General features: G+C 41.2%; 1 long non-coding RNA gene across 1 annotated transcript; it reads right to left on the reverse strand.

Annotated features, from left to right (window-relative positions):
• Positions 1-2,685: 2,685 nt before the first annotated feature.
• Positions 2,686-6,986, reverse strand: LOC131382831 (uncharacterized). Its single transcript, XR_009212409.1, has 3 exons — positions 6,787-6,986; positions 3,390-3,528; positions 2,686-2,801 (listed from the first exon to the last, which is right to left on the reverse strand). It is a non-coding gene; the product is annotated as an uncharacterized LOC131382831 (long non-coding RNA).
• Between the last annotated feature and the right edge of the window lie 14,192 nt (positions 6,987-21,178).

Here is a 21,178-nt window from a genome sequence, read left to right on the forward strand (position 1 = left end):
AAAATAACTCTTACTACCAAGGGTTCATATGTGCCTGATACAAAATATATAACAATCACTGTTCAAATGATAGTTTAGAACAACCATATATAATTGCAAGTGCTCCCTCCTTTGTGAAAAACAGAATGAAGCTGGGTGTGGTGGCTCACACCTGTAATCCCAGCTACCTGGGAGACTGAGGCAGGAGAATCGCTTGAACCTGGGAGGTGGAGGTTGCAGTGAGCTGAGATTATGCCATTGCACTCCATCCTGGGCAACAAGAGTGAAAATCCATCTGAAAAAAATAGAGAAACAAATAAAGAAATTAGATAACTAATTTAAAATTATCTAATCTAAACCATCTGTATAGTTAATGAGGGAAATTTAGTTTTTGCTCGAAAGAGAATTTGTATCATAGCACTTTGGGATGTTTTAATTAAGACAAAATATTTTTATATCTAATGAAATGATACAGAGTATAAATATTGCCTCAAATACCAACCACCCCCAATTTTTAAAGGATTCCTAACAATTTAAGATATCTTTAAATGAACTCTATGGATATATACAAAACAAATAAACAATATATTAGTTCTTTTTGCAAGGGACTACCCACTGAGTAATTTTATTAAGACAATTTAAAAGACCATTGCCTAAGATTCTAGGGAAAATAATGGGAAGAGAAAGTTTTATTACATTTCTCTTAAACCTATTGTATTAATTCACTTATTTATTGATTTATTTTTTTGAGATGGAGTCTCACTCTATCACCCAGCCTGGAGTGCAGTGGCATGATCTCTGCTCACTGCAAGTGCCGCCTCCTGGGTTCACGCCATTCTCCTGCCTCAGCCTCCCCAGTAGCTGGGACTACAGGCGCCTGCCACCGCGCCCGGCTAATTTTTTGTGTTTTTAGTAGAGACAGGGTTTCACCATGTTAGCCAGGATGGTCTTGATCTCCTGACCTCGTGATCTGCCCGCCTCGGCCTCCCAAAGTGCTGGGATTACAGGCGTGAGCCACCGCGCCTGGCCCAATTCACTTACTTAAAGGCAAATCCCACAAACATGTTATAAAGCAATGGGCTAGTACTGGAACAGATGCTTAGAAAACTGTAACTTGGCCAGGCTCAATGGCTGGCGCCTGTAATCCTAGCACTTTGGGAGTCCAAGGTGGACGGATCATGAGGTCAAGAGATTGAGACCATCCTGTTCAACGTGGTGAAACCTCGTCTCTACTAAAAATACAAAAATTAGCTGGGTATGGTGACGTGTGCCCGTAGTCCCAGCTACTCGGGAGGCTGAGGCAGGAGAATCGTTTGAACCCGGGAGGCAGAGGTTGTAGTGAGCCAAGATTGTGCCACTGCGGTCCAACCTGGAGACAGAGTGAAACTCCATCTCGAAAAAAAAAAAAAGAAAAAAGAAAACTATAACTTGACCTTTGTTGTATGGAGTGTGTGTGTGTGTCCGTGTGTGTGATCGTTTGTACCTAATGGAAGTGGAGGAGTTGACCAGCTGAAACAGGTGATAATATGGAAGGCAAAGGATAAATCAAGTAATTTTAGTATAATTTACTAATTCTAAGGAAGAAACAACTGATTTATCATGGTCAGTAATAAACTGCTTTTTCATTACTTCATAATTAGCATTTGAGGGGCATTTTAAAATATAAAATTATTATATAATTGGGTCATTTTAAAGTTATAAGTCAGGTAGAATTTTTGTTGCCATTCTAAGTCCTCAGGTACTGAAGAAAAACAGCATGTTTAACTGGAAACTTTTTTCTTGATGGATGATAAGGAAAGATTTAAGAAAAAACAAATAGGTGGGTGCGGTGGCTCACGCCTGTAATCCCAGCACTTTGGGAGGCTGAGACGGGCGGATCACGAGGTTAGGAGATCGAGACCATCCTGGCTAACACGGTGAAACCCCGTTTGTACTAAAAATACAAAAAATTAGCGGGGCGTGTTGGCGGGTGCCTGTAGTCCCAGCTACTCGGGAGGCTGAGGCAGGAGAATGGCGTGAACCCGGGAGGCGGAGCTTGCAGTGAGCCGAGATCGCGCCACTGCACTCCAGCCTGGGGGATAGAGCGAGACTCCGTCTCAAAAAAAAAGAAACATATGTTTTGAATATCAATATATTTATCACTCTATAAATAATATATTTTGGTTGCCTATGGAGAATATGACAAAACTTAAGTAAGCTTTCCACTGTGGTTCAAAGGTCTAATATACAAAGTCTAATCCAATATACCATTAATACAAAGAGTCTTCTATACCTTAATTTATTTTAAATTTATACTTGTTATTGTATTTTATGTTTCAGTGTACATTAAGGAAATCTTTTATCACAACTGGGATATATATTGAATACCTCAGTGCTACCACATGTACAATAGTATTTTACTTTGATGTTCAAGTTGCTGGGCATAGGCAAATCCAAATTACTTGTTATGGCTAAAAATACAAGTGATGGTTGTTGAAATGACCAGCATGTCAAAATGTCACATGTACAAAATGTCATGGTGATATGGTTTGGCTCTGTGTCTCCACCCAAATCTCATGTCAAATTGTAATCTTCAGTGTTTGGGGAGGGACCTGGTGGGAGGTGATTGGATCATGGAAGTAGTTTCTAATTGTTTAGCACCATCCCCTTAGTGCTGTTTCATGATAGAGTTCTCACAAGACCTGGTTGTTTGAAAGTGTATAGTACCTCCCCCTTCACTCTCTCTGTCTCCTGTCACCATGTGAAGATATGCTTGCTTCCTCTTCGCCTTCTGCCGTGATTGTAAGTTTCCTGAGGCCTCCCAGCCATGTTTCCTGTACAGCCTGGGGAACCACAAGCCAATTAAACCTCTTTTCTTTATAAATTACCCAGTCTCAGGTAGTTCTTCATAGCAATGTGAAAATGGACTCATACACACTGTTAATTCTTTAAAATGAGATGTTAATAGTAAGTGGATAGAAAATGATTCATGAATAAACCTGTCTTCAACAAACTTAGTCAAATCAGGATAACAATAATCCAATGTAGAAAAGGATAAGGGCTACAGCAAAGGTATACACTGAAGAAAATCAAAATATTTCACTCCAAAACATGGCTCCCTAGTATAATGAGATATTTAAATTAAAACTATTAGAGATCAACAAGTAATGGAAGAGATTTTCCCCTTACCCACTTAAGGGCTCACCAAAGAGAATAATGTTCTTGTTCCTTCCTTGTTATGTTATTATTCATTATAGGAAAGAAGACCAAAAGTGTAATCACACTTGAACAGACCCTTTTTTAAGATAGTAACTGTCTCCAAGGATCATTAAATTCCAAAGAGAACTGTTTACAAGTGAATTTCTGTTCCCCAATCTAATCATTCTCTCTAGTAATTATATTGCCTCTCAATAGAATTCCTCTTCTCCTACCTCCCATAAGCTGTTTTGCCAGCATCCAAGCCCCCATTCTTTCCATAATCTCAAGATGGTATATAAGCTTCTGTACCTCATTGGGAAGTTGGGTCTTCATTCTGAAGTCAAAGAAGCTCGGCCTCCGCAACCTAAAGTCCTGTGGAAATGTTTGAATATGTGAGTTTAGTTTCAATCAGGAAGAGTGGGCACATATCATGGAAAAGATAGTACTGAAGATGGATTCTTAAAAAAGGCTTTGTGCCTGTGCATGCTGGGGGAAAGCAAGGTAAAGTTAAGGGGCCTGGAGAGGGAGCTACATTCTAGGAAGAAACAGCATAAGCAAAGTTGTAGATGGAGAGAATCAGGATGTGTTCCAAGGAAATGGCAAGTAATTTTTATGTTAACTAGTACATAGGGTTGTGTGACATGAGACAAATACAAGGAAAAAGGTGGACCCTGATAATGAGTGACTTGAATATATTGGTTAGGAACTTTGACTTCTTTTGATAATGAGTGACTTGAATATATTGGTTAGGAACTTTGATTTCTTTTGAAACCACCTTTGCAAAAATGACAGTGGAAGAAGTCTGTCTTAGAAAAATTATGACAGTGAGAAAAATCTAGCATATCTGACTTCATCTTGCTTCTAATCTCACAAGCTGTCCTTGTTCATTGCTGGGTGTAGGCCAAGCTAACTATGGGAGAAATTTAGTTTATATTTAACTTTAAAACAAATATGATAAGTCTCATCCTGAAATTAACTCACTCCTTGCCCAGGGACCAAAACTGCCTTTGTACAACCAATGAATTCACCACAAGGTTAGAATTGTGGTTCAGGAGACATGTAGCCAGTGGTCATAAGATTTTTAACCTCCCCAGTTGCTCCTATAGATAATATCACTATTGTAAAACCTAAGATTGATGTATTAAAGCAAACTAAATATGGCCTGAGAAGGACTCCAAATTTCTATATTTGAGTCCTTGTGGATGAACTGAAACCTAACTTAATGGGTAGACAAGATTGAAAACCTAACTTAGGAGTATGCACCTGTAACAATAGCTGAGTCTTGGCCAATCCCAGCAGCCACACTTCAACCAGTCATGTACTGCTAAGTGTCTAAACTGTGTTCAAATAAGGCAAACGCTGAGCTATAACCAATCCAGTTGTTTCTATACCTCACTTCTCATTTCTGTATGTCACTTCCGTCACTTTCTTTTTTTGTCTATAAATTTGTTTTGACCACGAGGCATCCCTGGAGTCTCTCTGAATCTGCTATAATTCTGGGGGCTGCCTGAAGGGCGACAGGCTAGTCAGAGACGACACCGGTGGCAGCCAAGAGATCTTTATTGGAGAGGTAGAGGTCAGGTCGCGCGAGGGAGAGAGAGAAGAGAAGAGAGAGAAGAGAGAGAGCTGCTGGTGTGCTGGGTTTTATATCCCTTGGGCCTACGTGGGGTGGGCCCAAGGGAAGGCGGGAGATGCTTCTTCCTGATTGGCCCTCCTTTGGCGGGTTCAGACGGTGCACGGTCAAGGAGGGGAGAAGAACCCAGAACCAGGGCCATTAAGGTACCCCTGTTACCTAACATTCCTCCCTTTTTTGTTTCTTAAGAAGTGGAGAAATGGGCGTTGTAGTTTGTCTGACTACTTCTTGCTGAGTGGGGGCGTCGTGGGGGAGGGGTATGGGAGGACTGTGGGGGTTGTGTACAGGGCACAGCAGGAGTATAAGGCCAAGCAGTAGGGCGCTGTATGTGAACATCTCAGTTGTGAAGTCCATGAGTGTTCCTTGTAGCCAGCCAAAGGGCAGGGAGGGGTCTGTGATGAGCCAGCAGTCTTTGTGGAGATTGTCTAGGAACTGGTGGAACCGAGACATGGCGCTCAGTCTGTCTCTGGAGTCAGCCGCTTCTTCGCTGGTTGCTAGGAGTTGATAATGTCTAAGGAGAAGCTGGTTAAAGGTTTGGTTAGAGAGGGATGAGACTTGCTGTCTCATGAATTTGAGAAGGCACGGAAGGAGAGCACAAGAGGACCCATGAGAGGGCCTAGAAATGGGAGGATCCAGGCTAGGAGGGGGTCTTTAGGGTGTCCCACAATGATGGGGACGAGTTGGCCCTTATTAGTTTCTTCCTAATGTTATGTAAGTTTTAATGTTTGTAAGAAGATGCAAGTACCGCCTTTTTCAGCGGTGAGTAAATCTAGAGCTCGGCGGTTTGAAGTCATACCCCTGCTAGGGATGTGATTTGACGTTGTAAAGTGGCTAAGGACTGGGAATCTTGAGATCAGAAAACTGAGACACGCTGTAACCTACGGAGGCAGCCCCTAGTCCTGAGCCTAGTAGGGAGGTGGTGAGGGATAGCCCGAGAATGAATGGTAGGAAAACTGCTCTCTTGTGTCGGTGAATCTGTGAGGGGTCTAGGTCAGGGTGGTCAAAGTGGTATGCTGATGAGCCTTCAGAGAAGGGTAATAGGGTGAGTTGGGGAAAGAGAGTGACGGGAACACAGGGGCCACCAGTGGAAGAATTGATAGACTTGTGTAGGGAGCCATTGCACCAGCCTTCGGGGGCTGGGAAGTTTGGAGGAGTGGTGCTGTAGGTGCAGTTGGTGGGGGGCGGGCAGGCGCCGCTGGGAGGGGCGTCTGGTTGATCTGGGCCAGCGGTCGGAAGGCGGGGCGGAGGGTGGTGGTATGGGGGGGGCTCGTCGGCTGGGTTGAAGTCGGGGGCAGAGGGAGGGGCTGGCAGTTTAAGAGCGGCAAGGAGCTGTTGGGGTTCGCAAGGGAGGCGGAGGTTAGGTGTGTCCCGTAGGAGGAAGAAGCCGTGAATATATGGGATCTCTACCCATTTTCCTGTTTGCACGCAATAGTTGTAGAGATCCCAAAGATGATCAGGATCGAGAGAGCCATAAGGAGGCCATTTGTTTTGGTTGTCTCGGGGATAGGTGGACCAGTTTTGAGTGCAAAATTTAATTAGGTGTCTTGGTTTGATGTCTGAGGCGAGGCCAAGGGCCGAAAAATTATTTAGAAGACATTGTAGGGGGGAGTCGGCCGGCAGGGATGCAGAGCCTCCCATAATGAGAGGAAGGAATAGACGGCGACGAGCTAGGCAGGGCGTCCCCTGCTAGCTGCTTGCCATGGAGCCAGTCAGAGCCTCCGGATCGATCGTCACCGAAACGGAAGGACTGAGGAGCCTCTGAGAGGCGGGAGGCTGTGGGTCACCTGGTACCAGGATTTTAACGAGCGAAGGAGAGGGGCCCAGGCCGGAGACGCGAGGAGGAGAGGGAGAAAACTCTGTTCCCTGCAGGCCGAGGCGGAAGTGAATGATAGGGGCCTACCACTGCCGTAAGGGCGTTGGGCAAAATGTGTCCGTCACGGGAGCGGCTAGGGTCTGGCGATTTACCCGAGAGGTAGGCCCGGGAGGGGAAAACTTACCGAGATGAGGCCGGTGGTGGGCGAACAGCTCAGCGAACAGGAAAAGGGTGAAGGCTGGCCGGAGGTCTAGACTGAGCCTGGGAAGGGGATCGGGGTCCCACCTAAAGGTGGGGAATCCCGATCCGAGTCACGGCACCAAAATGAAGGGCGACAGGCTAATCAGAGACGACACCGGTGGCAACCAAGAGATCTTAACTGGAGAGGTAGAGATCAGGTCGCGCGAGGGAGAGAGAGGAGAGAAGAGAGAGAGAGCGCTGCTGGTGTGCTGGGTTTTATATCCCTTGGGCCTACGTGGGGTGGGCCCAAGGGAAGGCGGGAGATGCTTCTTCCTGATTGGCCCTCCTTTGGCGGGTTCAGACGGTGCCCGGTCAAGGAGGGGAGAAGAACCCGGAACCGGCGCCATTAAGGTACCCCTGTCACCTAACACTGCCCAATTCACAAATCGTTCATTGCTCAATTAAACTCCTTTAAATTTAATTCGGCTGAAGTTTTTCTTTTAACAGATGTTTGAGCTATCTTTCAGACTTTGGATTCTGATGGACCAGCTGGCACCACTCCGATTGGTAGCCCACACAAAGAAACTGGTTCAACTATTCTTGTGACCCCCACCCAGGAACTAACTGAGCACAAGAAGACTGCTTTGACCCCTGTGATTTAATCCCCAACCCAACCAGTCAACATTCTGCATTCCCTAGCCCTCTGCCTGCCAAACTATACTTGAAAAACCCTAGCCTCCACATTCAGGGAGATGGATTTAAGAAACCTCTCCCATCCTTCTGCTTGGCGGGCCCTGCAATTATGAAACTATTTCTCTATTTCAACTCTTGCTGTTCTCAGTGTTGGGCTTTTCTGGGCAGTGGACAGGAACAACCTGTTGGGCAATTACACTTTCACTGATGACTCTTTAACGTTACTACCCTATACCTAGTCAGTCACAAAATCCACATAAAACACTTAGCAGATTGCCTGGCACAGAGAAAAAATTCATAAAAGTAGGTGGTAATGTTTTATTTCTTGACCTGGTTAGTGGTTACATAGACATGCTTATTTTGTTGTAGTTCATCAAGCTGTACACTTATGGTGTAAGCACTTTTCTGTATACATTTTATGCTTTAAAAATAGGATAAAAAAGGGTTTAACATACTGCTAAGGAATGACAATGGATTAGGGCTGACCTAACCTTTGGATGCAGTAGTCTCTTGCCATAAACTATTATGCAAAAAGTCACTGATTACCTCCCAGAGAGTACAAAAAAAAAAAAAGAAAAAACAGAAAACCTATTCAATTAATAGTTAATGAAACATGAGTCTAAATATTACTAAACGAATAATATTTAACTTTTGGTGTTAAAAAAAACACTATAAATTCCTCTCTCCCTCTAGAAAGAAAAATTAATGTTTCAGCAAGATGCACAATGTTTATACTATAGACTTGCACACTCCTAAAATATCTCCATATCTCCCTGGGAAATATCACAATTTATAAGCCTTTGATTACTGTTTCTTGGCTTGTTTTCTAACCTAATCTGGATAATTCCCTTTTTCCCACTCCTCCATGCTCATTTCTGTGCTCTATCCTCATGGGAAAACTGGTTTCTCCAAGCATTCCATACTAATGCATATCTTTATACCTTTCATATGATATTCATAATGTTCCATATCCACTCCCTCTGCAGCCCTGCACCAAACCTTATCCATCTGGAGATTTTTTTCCTTTTTTTTAACGTTCAAAAAGGTTGAAAATGAACTTTAAAGGGCTAAGAAACATGATCCTGTATATGTCTCATGACTTTTTTTTTTTAAATTATACTTTAAGTTCTAGGGTACATGTGCACAATGTGCAGTTTTGTTGCATAGGTATACATGTGCCATGTTGGTTTGCTGCACCCAGTAACTCGTCATTTACATTAGGTATATCTCCTAATGCTATCACTCCCCCTGCCCCCCACCCCATGACAGGCCTTGGGGTATGATGTCCCCCGCCCTGTGCCCAAGTGTTCTCTGGCAGGAGAGACTGCTTCTCTGCTATGCTTACAATCCAGGCCAATATGAATCCATATTGTGATCTTTGTCTACAGAACTAAAAGAGGGCTTGGACAGAGGTGGAGGAAGAAGGAGTTGCGACTGCTCAGCTGTATTGACAGCAGGATTGTATGTAGGTCTTACTTTCACTTGTAGTGAATGTAGGTCATCCTGAGCTCAGGCAACCTGCCCGCCTTGGCCTCCCAAAGTGCTAGGATTACAGGCATGAGCCAACACACCTGGCTAAAAACAGGATTATCTTAATGCCCCATGTGATCACCACATATTAAACCTATATGAGCCTTTGTATTTTCCTTAGAACAGCAACTATCTATGACAAATTGAAAGTGTGCTTGGTGGCTTATTTAAATTCAGAGTCAATGTGATTCTTCAGAAACTTTAAAGATTAAATGAGCCTGAGAGACTGATAAATCACTTCTGTTATAAATCATATCTTAAGACATTAGATAGAAAGGTTGTACAAAGCCAGATTCTCAAACATTTCAGTAATTCTGCAATTAAACTTTTCTCTAAGGTGTCCTGGTACTAAGTACAATAAGACAAGGGCATGTTTCAGGAAAAATCTAAATATTAGGAAGTTATGTGTATAATTTGTGTGTTGAATGATTACAAAGATAAGTAGTGTTTAATTTGAAATCCTGCTATATAGACAATAGTTTATGTTCTAGACTAAAAAACAGAACTCAATCCTACTGTTTTTGTCTCATACTGGAAATAAACTTATTTTATTCTAAAGCAGAGGTATAGGGAAAGTACAAATGATTCACCAAAATATCTTGGGATGACTACAGATCTGTGTGTTTTTGTGTGTATGTGAGTGTGTGTGTATCAAAATCTGACCATAATAATGGTTGCTAAAGTATTAGTATCAGAAGACCAGCTTAAAATGTATTTTATATCTAAGAGAAAAATTATAATTAATTCTTAGTTTTGTTTATTTGCATATACAAGTGGTAAACACCTGGAAAAGATTAAGAATTTTGTATATTTTATTTAAAATGGAAATTATAAATGATACACATGGTTAATATTTTCTGCTTTCTGTTACTAAATAGACTTCCCATTTATTAAGAGGTTATAGGAGAGCATTGAATTAACTCATGACACAGGAATGAAAGGCAGACTATAATTGGATCTTTTGAACTTCATATACAACTTATAATCTTACAAAATATCATTATATACAATAAAGCAAAATTCCTATTTAAAGAAATGATTTTTTTTTTTAAGAGACGGGGTCTTACCATATTCCCTAGGCTAGTCTTGAACTCCTAGCCTCAAGAAATCCTTCCACTTTGGCCTCCCAAAGTGCTGAAATTACAAGCGTGAGCCACTGCGCCTGGCTGGAGAAATGGATATTAAAATCAGGCTTTAAAAAATCAATTATTGTGGTGTCTCACACCTGTAATCCTAGCATTTTGGGAGGCCAGGTGGGTGGATCACTTGAGGTCAGAAGTTCGAAACCAGGCTGGCCAACATGGTGAAACTCCGTCTCTACAAAAAATACAAAAAATTTATCCGGGTGTGGTGGAGGGTGCCTGTAATCCCAGCTACTCAGGAGGCTGAAGCAGGAGAATTGCTTGAACCCAGGAGGCAGAGGTTGCAGTGAGCCAAGATCATGCCCCTGCACTCCAGCCTGGGCAACACAGCAAGACTCCGTCTCAAAAAAAAGATAAATAAATTATCATTGAATATTTTGGATTCTAAACTATAATTTTGAAACAGTTAAAAATTTTTCTTTGTTTAGATTTTACTCAAATATTAAGGAGTATTAAATATATAAATTGAAACTTTTTATGAATTCCAAGAATATAAAATTATTTTGATGGCTAAAAAATTATGTGCAAAGCTAATGAGAATATAAAATGGTACAGTCACTTTGGAAAATTTTCTGATGGTTCCTCAAAAGGTTAAACATAGATTTGCCATATAAACCAGTAATTCCATTCCTATGTACATACCTAAGAGATATAAAAACATATTAGTCCATTTTCACACTGCTATAAGTAAATACATGAGACTGGGCTATTTATAAGAAAAGAAGTTTAACTGGCTCATGGTTCTGCAGGCTGTATGGGAAGAGTAGCAGCTTTTGCCTCTGGGGAGGCCTCAGGAAACTTGCAATCATGGTGGAAGGCAAAGGGAGATCCAGCACTTTATATAGCTGAAGCAGGAGGAAGAGAGAGGGGGAAGGTGCTACAAACTTTTAAACAACCAGATCTTGTGAGAAGTCACTCACCATCACGAGAAAGGCACTGAGGGGATGGTGCTAAAGTATTCATGAGAACTCCACCCCCATGAATCAACCACCTCCCACCAGGCCCCACTTCCAACATTGAAGATTACAATTGCACATGTGATTTGGGTGGGGACATAGAGCCAAACCATATCACATATGTCCACACAAAAATTTGTATATGAATGTTCATAGCACCATTATTCATAATAGCCCAGAAGTGGAAACAATCCAAATGTTCATCAGCTGAGGAATGAATAAACAAAATGTAGTATATCCACACAAAGTAATATTATTTGGCAATAAAAAGAACTGAAATACTGATGCATGCTATAACATGGACGATGCTTGGAAACATTACGCTAAGTGAAAGAAAGTCACAAAGGATCAAATGCTGTATGATTCTATATCATATGTACGTATGACTCCATATAAATATTGTATGATTTCATATATATATGTATGTATGTGTGTGTGTATATATATATATACATATATATATATGGATGTCTGGTATAGGCAAATCCATAGAGACAGAAAATCTATTAATGGTTGCCTAGGGCTGGGAAGGAGGAGAGTTAAGAAAAAATGGGAAGTGACTGCTAATGGGTGTGAACTTTCTTTTTAGTGTACTAAAAATATTCTAAGACTGATTTTGATGATACTTACACAATTCTGTGAATACACCAAAAATCACTGAGCTGGGGGGAAGAGAAGCAAAAGCAATCTCTCAAAACTAAATGGCTTCTATCAGTAAACCATGTTTCTTTAAAAAGGCTTGCACACTTGCCCATGTACAAGGAGTTTTAAATCTAGCACATGTCTACAGGTTAAAAAAAATTTGCAATACTCTAGCTCTTCAGGATATATATGTAGGCTATTATTCGTGTCATGTTTAGGAGAACTGAATTTTTATTGAATTTATTACAGTTTTTTTACTTCAAAGGAGAAAGATCATCAGGCTTCAATAGATCTCACTGAGTTTTTGCATCAAAATATCCAGTTATCTGAAGAGTAAGATTTGCTGACTTGCAAACAATTAGCATATACTAACTGATTATCTCCTGTGTCATATGCAAGACTTCACAAAACAACAGAATGTCTTTGAGGGGTTCAATTTAGGTTAGGATTGTGTCCACTATGTTTTCACGTCACAAATAATTCCATTCCAAATAAAGTAGAAAAATTGCACTGCTACAACATCAAAGAAGAGAACTAAACAAAGATTAAGCAAAGGTATTTGGCAGCCCATTGTGCCAGCGCATGGAAACACAAGTCTCCACTTTGGCAGCTGTGTTTGTATACATTCCAGTCCAGGCTGAACATTAGGACTCCTTACCAAACTGAACACCATGTGACTGAAGCTTCAGCATAAACACAGACAGTGTTATGTATATGGATTCACTTTGCAACCTGATATTTATGTCATGTAAATTAAATATACATTAGTACAAAGATTGAATGTATCAGTACATATGCACAATATTTAGAGACTGCCTTCTTGCCAGCACTGTACTAGACTCTGGAGAATTATAAACACATGACTCTATCCTAGCTATTTATAAAAACATGCAAAATAAATACAATATGTTTTTAATCATTGTCATCATGTATCTCACCACATATTATTTTTCTTCATAATTTTAACCCTAAACACACTACAAATTATTTAATTAATACATAGGAACACTACAATTTAAATTTGCTTTTTTTCCTTTGTGCCTTTTCTATACACATGATTCTAAGTGACTTAAAAGGGCCCAGACTTCTCTTTTTCCATCCTGAGGATCTCTGATAACAAATCATTTCACATATAGAAGGCAGAAAATGTTGTTGGCCTTTTCTTAAATTTTTGATGTTTCCAAAATTATTTGCAAAAGCCACTTTGAGGACTCTTCTGAGATTGTGGAACTTTCTGCTTTATCCACTAATGTCCTGGAACCACAGCCTTCATTGAGGTCAGAATTAGAAATGACTGTATGGAAAGATCTTTTTTTTTTTTTTTTCAAGAAAACCTCAAATCCAACACTCTGGTCTGCGTGTATATGTCAGGGTTCCCAGCTGCCAACAAATGAAATCAATTCTTGTTAGTTAAGCAGAAAGTAATCTTAAAAAGATGTTAGGGAGCCCTCTGAATCTGCTCGGGGGCCAGAGAGCCAGGCTTAGAGCCTGCACAGTCAAGAACAAAGTTCTAACTTAACCACTGATTAACTGCCGGCAAAGACAGACCTGCAGCCATTGTTGGGCAATGCCACCATAGACTGGTACTTCTCAGGATGAGCCCTGGACAAGACTGTCACAGCCTCAGCCGTGGAAACCTCCGTAAACTGGGCACATCCACCACTGTCCTCATCAAAGTAGATCCCACGGTGCCATTGTCCCTGGCTCCAAATTTAAGCCTGATATGCTTGCATTTGATAGGTGGTATTTAGGCCCCATGCTTGTGCCGCCCCCAACCCTCACCACTAACTGCAAGGACAGATGGGAACACTGGCTTCTAGGTTCTGTGTAGGAGATGGGCTGTCAAAAAGTAGAGAAAATGTTGGCCAAAGAGTTGGATGACATAACAGTCTAAAATATTCAATGAAATATGTAAAATCCCACATTGCTTTTTAGGTTACTTAGCTTATTTGTGAACAATCTCTTTCCTTGCACTGAGAACATAACTTCTAAGATAGATGGAGAGGATGGGAGAAGGGGGTTTGAATTAACGATTCTTTCCCAACCATATTCAAAATTCTTCTATCTATTTATTTTCTTATGTGTAAATTTCAGCAACATAGAATTTCAATTCCTGGAGTATGAGATTTTATAATAAATTTTGCGGTAGAAAATTTGAAAAAGAGAAAATAGGGCAATTGAAAATCTGGCCAAAGAGGCAATGCGTCTCTGCCTTCCTTATGGGCCTGGAATGCTGCTGGAAGTAACTTAATTATCCACCCATAATACTTGAAACTTTTACAAAGCCCTGGTTATAAAACACATCTGGGCTCTCATCACCTGCCACCCCACCCCACCTTGCCTCCACATTTTTCTTTGTTTTGAAATATCCTTCTCTCCATAGTGGTTATCTTAAACCTTTTCTATTTGCCTCATGTGTTCAAATACACCATGTCCTTTCTCACTCTGCAGATAATCATACCTCCCCAAACTTTGTGGCACCATTCTTTTCTCCAGTGACATGGGAAGTGAAGAGCCATCTGCCTGAGGCTAATCTTGCTCCAGTGCCTAGATCTATCTACCCCTGCTTTTTCTCAGTACCTACCATCTCTTATTTAACTTTATGCTGTGTTCTGAAACTTTACATTTGTACTAGTTATTTCCCTGCAGTATGTAAATATTTTCAAGGCTTTTGCATTCTTAAAAAATCTGCAACTCCAGCTCCTGCTGTACTTACTGGGCTTTCCATTGCCATGACTGCCAAACTTCTTCGAGTGCTTCCTGTACTAGCTTTTTCTGTTAACTCATTTTGCTGAATCCAACGAATATTTCTGGGATTTTTATCTTCCTTGATTATGCAGCAGCTTTGACAATACTGACACCTTCTCTTTTTCCTGGATTTCTTTTTTTTTTTTTTTTTTTGAGACGGAGTTTCGCTCTTGTTGCTGAAGCTGGAGTGCAATGGTGTGATCTCGGCTCACTGCAACCTCTGCCTCCCAGGTTCAAGCAATTCTCCTGCCTCAGCCTCCCGAGTAGCTGGGATTACAGGCATGTGCCACCACACCCGGCTAATTTTGTATTTTTAGTAGAGACGGCATTTCACCATGTTGGTCAGGCTGGTCTTGAACTCTCGACCTCAGGTGATCCACCCGCCTTGGCCTCTGAAAGTGCTGGGATTACAGGAGTGAGCCACCGCACCCTGCTCTTTTTCCTGGATTTCTTTGATACCTCAGTCTTTTCCTTCTCCCCTCCTCCCTTGTCCTCTTCCTCTCAGGCTCCTTTGCAGATTTTATTTTCCATATTGTTTACCTGTCTGAGTTCATTTGGACTGCTACAACAGAATATTATAAACTGGTTGGCTTATAAACAACAGAAATTGATTTCTCACGGTTCTGGAGGCTGGGACATCCAAGTCAAGGTGCTGGCAAATTCAGTATCTGCTGAGGGCCCACTTCCTGGTTTATAGACCACTGTCTTCTCCCTGTAACTTCAGATGGTAGAAGAAGTGACAGGTCTCTTCTCTCTCAGACTCCTTTTATAAGGGCACTCTAAAGGGTTAAAGTCAAGGATGTATAGCTCAATGATTTCTTACAAAGTGAGAACCCCCTAGATCTCTGCAGTGTTGCATTTTTGGGGCTTGTGTATACGTGTGTATTCTATTTTATGTGGGGTTTTTTTTTTTTTACAATGAACTTGTGTATGGGTTGAATTGTGCCTCTAAAATGATTTGTCCATGTCCTAATTATCAAAAACCAAATATGTCCTCATTTTAAAAAAGGATTTTTTCAATGTGATTAAATTAACAGTTTTGAGCTAAGATCTTCCTGGATTAACTGAGTGGGCCCTAAATCCAATCACAAGTATCTTTACAAGAGAAGACACAGTGAAAAAGGACATAAAGCAGTCAGAGATTGGAGTTATGATGCCGCAAAGCAAGGAATGCCTGGAACCACCAGAACCTGAAACAAGGAAGAACTTTCTCCTAGAGCCTTTGTAGGGAACATGGTCCTGAAGACACCTTGATTTTGAACTTCTGGCCTCCAGAACTGTGACAGAATAAATTTCTGTTGTTTTAGACTACCAAGTTTGTTAGGACATTCCTGGGAAACTAATACAGCATGTATAATCATTATGACAGCAATAAAGTAAATATTATTAAATTACAAGATTTGCAGTCCTCTGCCTCCCCCTGCCTTCTAAGGAGGCAAGCAGCCTTTGCCAGCTGAGCAAGCTTCTGATTGTTGTTTTGTCCTTGATCACGTTGAAGGGTAGAATTGAGCTGAAAGCTGAGGATTAAACTCTGATTTTTTTTTTAACTCTTGCCCAAATTCCTATCTAAGGGTCTGGGGAGTCATGCCCTCAGATGGGTTTTATTTTACCCTATATACCATGATTTACTTTCCAACCTGACTCTGGCATAACATTGCAAAGAAGAAAATCAAAATATTTTACCCCAAAACATGTTTCTTTGCCATATTTTGAAATGGCCCTGCAAAGGTGTTCTTTATGGGAGAAAATTTGCCTCTGTAAAGAATCTCTATTAACATAGCTAGATCTTTTTCTTCCAGACCCTCCCAATCCTAAAGAGATTAAGATCTGAATAGGAAACATTTGTCATCTATTGTCTCTGAGGGCAGCCACTTCAGAAGAACTTCGGTCTCCACCACCATCTTTTTTTTTTTTTTTTTTTTTGTTGAGACGGAGTCTTGCTCTGTCGCCCAAGCTGGAGTGCAGTGGCGCGATCTCGGCTCACTGCAAGCTCCGCCTCCCGGGTTCACGCCATTCTCCTGCCTCAGCCTCTCCGAGTAGCTGGGACTACAGGCGCCCGCCACCACACCCGGCTAATTTTTTTGTATTTTTAATAGAGACGGGGTTTCACCGTGGTCTCGATCTCCTGACCTCGTGATCCGCCCGCCTCGGCCTCCCAAAGTGCTGGGATTACAAGCGTGAGCCACCGCGCCCGGCTCCACCACCATCTTTATCTTAACCTGAACACTCCCTTTCTATCAATCCCAGGTCTTTAGACAAACTCAACCAATTGTCAACCAGAAAAGGTTTAAATCCACCGATAGCCAGGAAGCCACGCTGCTTTGAGTTGTTCCACCTTACTGGACCAAACCAATGTATTTCTTAAATGTATTTGATTGATGTCTCATGCCTCTCTAAAAATGTATACAACCAAGCTGCTCTGGGACCACCTTGGGCACATGTTCTCAGGACTTCTCGAGGGCTGTGTCACGGGCCATCGTCACTCATATTTGGCTCAGAATAAATCTCTTCAGATATTTTAAAGAGTTTAACTCTTTTCGTCGACAAAACCTAGGATAATGAGGATGGGATATGAATGAAGAAAAATGTTAGGAAAAATGAGCAGCTTCAGGAAAGAACAGAAGATCTGGGGGAAGGCTTGCTCTGGGTTCTAGCCCCAGTGGCCAATTTACCAGGGAGTAGTAGATGAGGCCCAAACATGACAATATCTCTGCTCTGACGTTTTGATTTTGTTAATTTTCTTTTGATATCAATGAGTGAGGCCAGCATAAGCATCAAATACCCATATGCAGCAATCTACATAACTGAAAACTCCAAGGCCACGTGTGGTGTGTCATGCAGTCCGTGTGAAGAAGACCACCAAACAGGCTTTGTGTGAGCAACAAGGCTGTTTATTTCACCTGGGTGCAGGCAGGCTGAGTCTGAAAAGAGAGTCAGCAAAGGGTGGTGGGATTATCATTAGTTCTTATAGGTTTTGGGATAGGTGGTGGAGTTAGAAGCAATGTTTTGCAGGCAGGGGGTGGATCTCACAAAGTACATTCTCAAGGGTGGGAAGAATTACGAAGAACTTCTTAAGGGTGGGGGAGATTACAAAGAACCTTCTTAAGGGTGGGGGAGATTACAAAGTACATTGATCAGTTAGTATGGGGCAGAAACAAATCACAATGGTGGAATGTCATCAGTTAAGGCTATTTTCACTTCTTTTGTGGATCTTCAATTGCTTCAGGCCATCTGGATGTATACATGCAGGTCACAAGGGATATATGATGGCTTAGCTTGGGCTCAAAGGCCTGACATTCTTGTCTTCTTATATTAATAAGAAAAGCAAAACAAAATAGTGGTGAAGTGTTGGAGCATCGAAAATTTTGTGGGGGTTGGTATGGAGAGATAATGGGCCATGTTTCTCAGGGCTGCTTCAAGCAGGATTGGGGCAGTGTGGGAACCCAGAGTGGGAGGGATTAGGCTGAAGGAAGATTTTGTGGTAAGGGGTGATATTGTGGGGTTGTTAGAAGGAGCATTTGTTGTATAGAATGATTGGTGATGGCCCGGATGCGGTTTTGTATGACTTGAGAAACTAAACGGAAAACACAACGTCCAAATAAAAGAGGAGAAAAATAGGTATTAAAGGGCTAAGAGTTGTTAGTACCCAGGATGTCCAATTAGAGAGTGTCCAAGTGGATTCAACATTATTGTTTGCTTGGTTGGCGAGTTTTTGGGCTCTATCCTTGAGTTTTTTTATGTTGTCATATACCAGGCCAGATTGATTTAGGTAAAAACAACACTCTTCATTTAAAAATATAGAGTCCTCCTTTTTCAGCAGTGAGTAAATTGAGGCCTCAGCGATTTTGGAGGAAAGAGAAATGCAAAGCCAGCAATTGTTTGTTAAAGAAGGATTAGAAACGGGTAGGAGAGTGAGTGAGATTGATAGTGTGGTGGAGATAGCTGGGGAGAGGTAGAGGGTGGCATAAGAATGGGAATGAGAATAAGAGTGAGTATAAAAGTAAAGAGTAGGACTTCATCAGGGCGAAAGTATTGGAGTGTGCCCTGTCAGCAAAGATCATCTATCTACTCTAACAGGGAGTTAAGAGTGGCAGATTGGGGATAGATTTTCACAATGGAAAGGAAATGAGAGGTTTTAAGAGGCAAGCTAATGGCTTGTAACCTACATGGAAGAGGTTATGAAATGACGACAGAATAGAATGGGCCTGTGAGGCTGGAAGGAGATTTTTTTTTTTTTTTTTTTTGGTCTAAGAACCATCTGCCTTGAGTGGAGAGGGATTGATAGGTGGAAACTTCATTTGGAGAGTAAATAGGAGTGACCAATGAGAAGGAGAAAAACTGGCCATGCCATGAGGGACAGAAGTTCGAACGCTAGCTGCTTCTTTAGCTACCTTATCAGCATAAGCGTTGCCCTGAGCTATGGGACCTGATGCCTTTTGATGGCCCTTGCAGTGAATGACTCCAGCTTCCTTTGGAAGTAAAGCAGTTTTAAGAAGAGTTTTTATTAAAGAGGCATTAATGGTGGAGGACTCTTGCATAGTGAGGAAATTTATTTTTGCCCATATAACAGCATGGTGGTGCAGGATATGGAAGGCATATTTAGAGTCAGTATAAATATTGATGCGTATTCCTTTTGCAAGAGTGAGGGCTTGAGTTAAGGCAATGTGTTTGGCTTGCTGAGAGGTAGTGGAGGGGGGCAGAGTGGTAGCCTCAATGATAGATGTGGAAGATATTATAGCATAGCCTACCTTTGCTGGTGTGTGGTGATTAGGCCTGGTGGAACTGCCATCAATAAACCAAGTGTGATCAGGGTGAGGAACAGGAAAGAAGGAAATACGGGGAAATGGAGTGAATGTCAGGTGGATCAGAGAGAGACAGTCATGGGGGTGGAGGCCAGCCTAAAACAGTACAGTTAAGTTGTTTGGACAAAAAGCCTGCAGGGCATGGTCCGGCTCTTGTGTAAGAATTTTGACTGCACAGCCCTACACTTTAGCTGTGTGTAATGAAAAAGGGTTGGAACGAGTTAGGGAGATCTAGTGTGGGAGCACTCTCTAAAGCTGTCTTCAAGGAATAGAAAGAGGAATGGGGAAAGGATTTAGGATATATGGGGTCAGCTAGGTTTCCTTTTGTGAATTTATATAATGGTTTTATTAGGATGGCAAAACCAGGTATCTAAAGATGAAAGTATCCAACCATGCCCAGGAATGAAAGGAGTTGTTTTGTTGGGGTTGGGGTTTGAGAGATGAGTCAGACACGATCAGCAGGGAGAGCGTGTGTGTTTTTATGAAGAATTACACCGAGGTACGTAACGGATGGAGAAGAAATTTGAGCTTTGGAGGGTGATACCCAATATCCCTTGGAGAATAAATGTTGAAGGAGCAGGAGGGTGTCTTGTTGAGAAGATTCAAAGGAAGGGCTACAAAATAGAAGGTCATGAATATATTGAGTAAGGTGAGAAGTGGAGGGATGGAAAGAAAGTAAATCATGAGAAATATATTCCATCTAAGGATCACAAGCTAATGACAATGTCAAATAGTTAGGAAAACGCAAATTTGCTCATTCTTGTTTACTGTTTACCTAGAAGTTGGCATTAGCCAGAATGATTTGGATAACATCAACATTAGTTTTATTTCATGAATTATTAAAACCTTAGATTGAGTCATAGTAAACTTGCAGGGATATTTTAATTCAGTATTGTTTGCAATCAGCACAGAAATAACGGAAAACAATTTGTGATGAGACATTTTTAGTAAAGGTGTCATTTTTATTATAACATTAAAAATAATATCTCTAAATAAGATGGAGTTTGTCATGTTAACTAAATTAAAGCATCAATTTTTTATAGGCAACAGGAAATATGACTACTGAATTCTTATTCCTATATTAAGAGAAAAGTATATTAGAAATTATCATTCTGAAGAAATGGAGACATGATGAAATGCATGCAAATGCCATAGTCAATTATAAACTAGAAATAACATCTTAATAAGGGACTGATATTGTCAAACAATACTTGGCTGCTTTTCACATCAATATGAAAAAGAAAAAAACAACACAGGCTGCAAAGGCCCAAGGGAAAATAATACCTCTGATTTGTCTTCCACTGATTGCATTATATAAGGAAATTGCTAAACAATATCTTTGTTTTTTTGCCAATGCAAAAAAAAAAAATTATATATATATATATTTATATATATATAACTTAAAAATTCGTGTCCAGGTGCGGTGGCTCATGCCTGTAATCCCAGCACTTTGGGAGGCCAAGGCAGGTGGATTTCCTGAGTCTAGGAGTTCAAGACTAGCCTGGACAACATGGCAAAACCCCATCTCTACACAAAAAATTAGCTGGGCGTGGTGGCACGCACCTATAGTCCCAGCTCCTCAGGAGACTGAGGTGGGAGGATTGCTTGAGCCCAGGAGGCAGAGGCTGCAGTGAGCAGAGATCGCTACTGTACTCCAGCTTGGGTAACAGAGTGAGACCCTGCCTCAAAAAAAAAAAAAAATTATATTATATCCTTTAGTACACACATGTATGCATTTTTGTTGGGTATATACCATGGAGTGGGATTTCTGGATTATAGGATATGTGTATGTTCATTTTAGTGGAAAGTACAAAAACTGTTCAAACCCATTGTATCAATTTATACTTCCCCAGTAGTGGATGTAAGCTCCAGTTTCACTACAT

Source organism: Hylobates moloch, unplaced genomic scaffold (assembly GCF_009828535.3).
Source record: "Hylobates moloch isolate HMO894 unplaced genomic scaffold, HMol_V3 SCAFFOLD_1, whole genome shotgun sequence".
NCBI classification, from domain to species: domain Eukaryota; kingdom Metazoa; phylum Chordata; class Mammalia; order Primates; family Hylobatidae; genus Hylobates; species Hylobates moloch.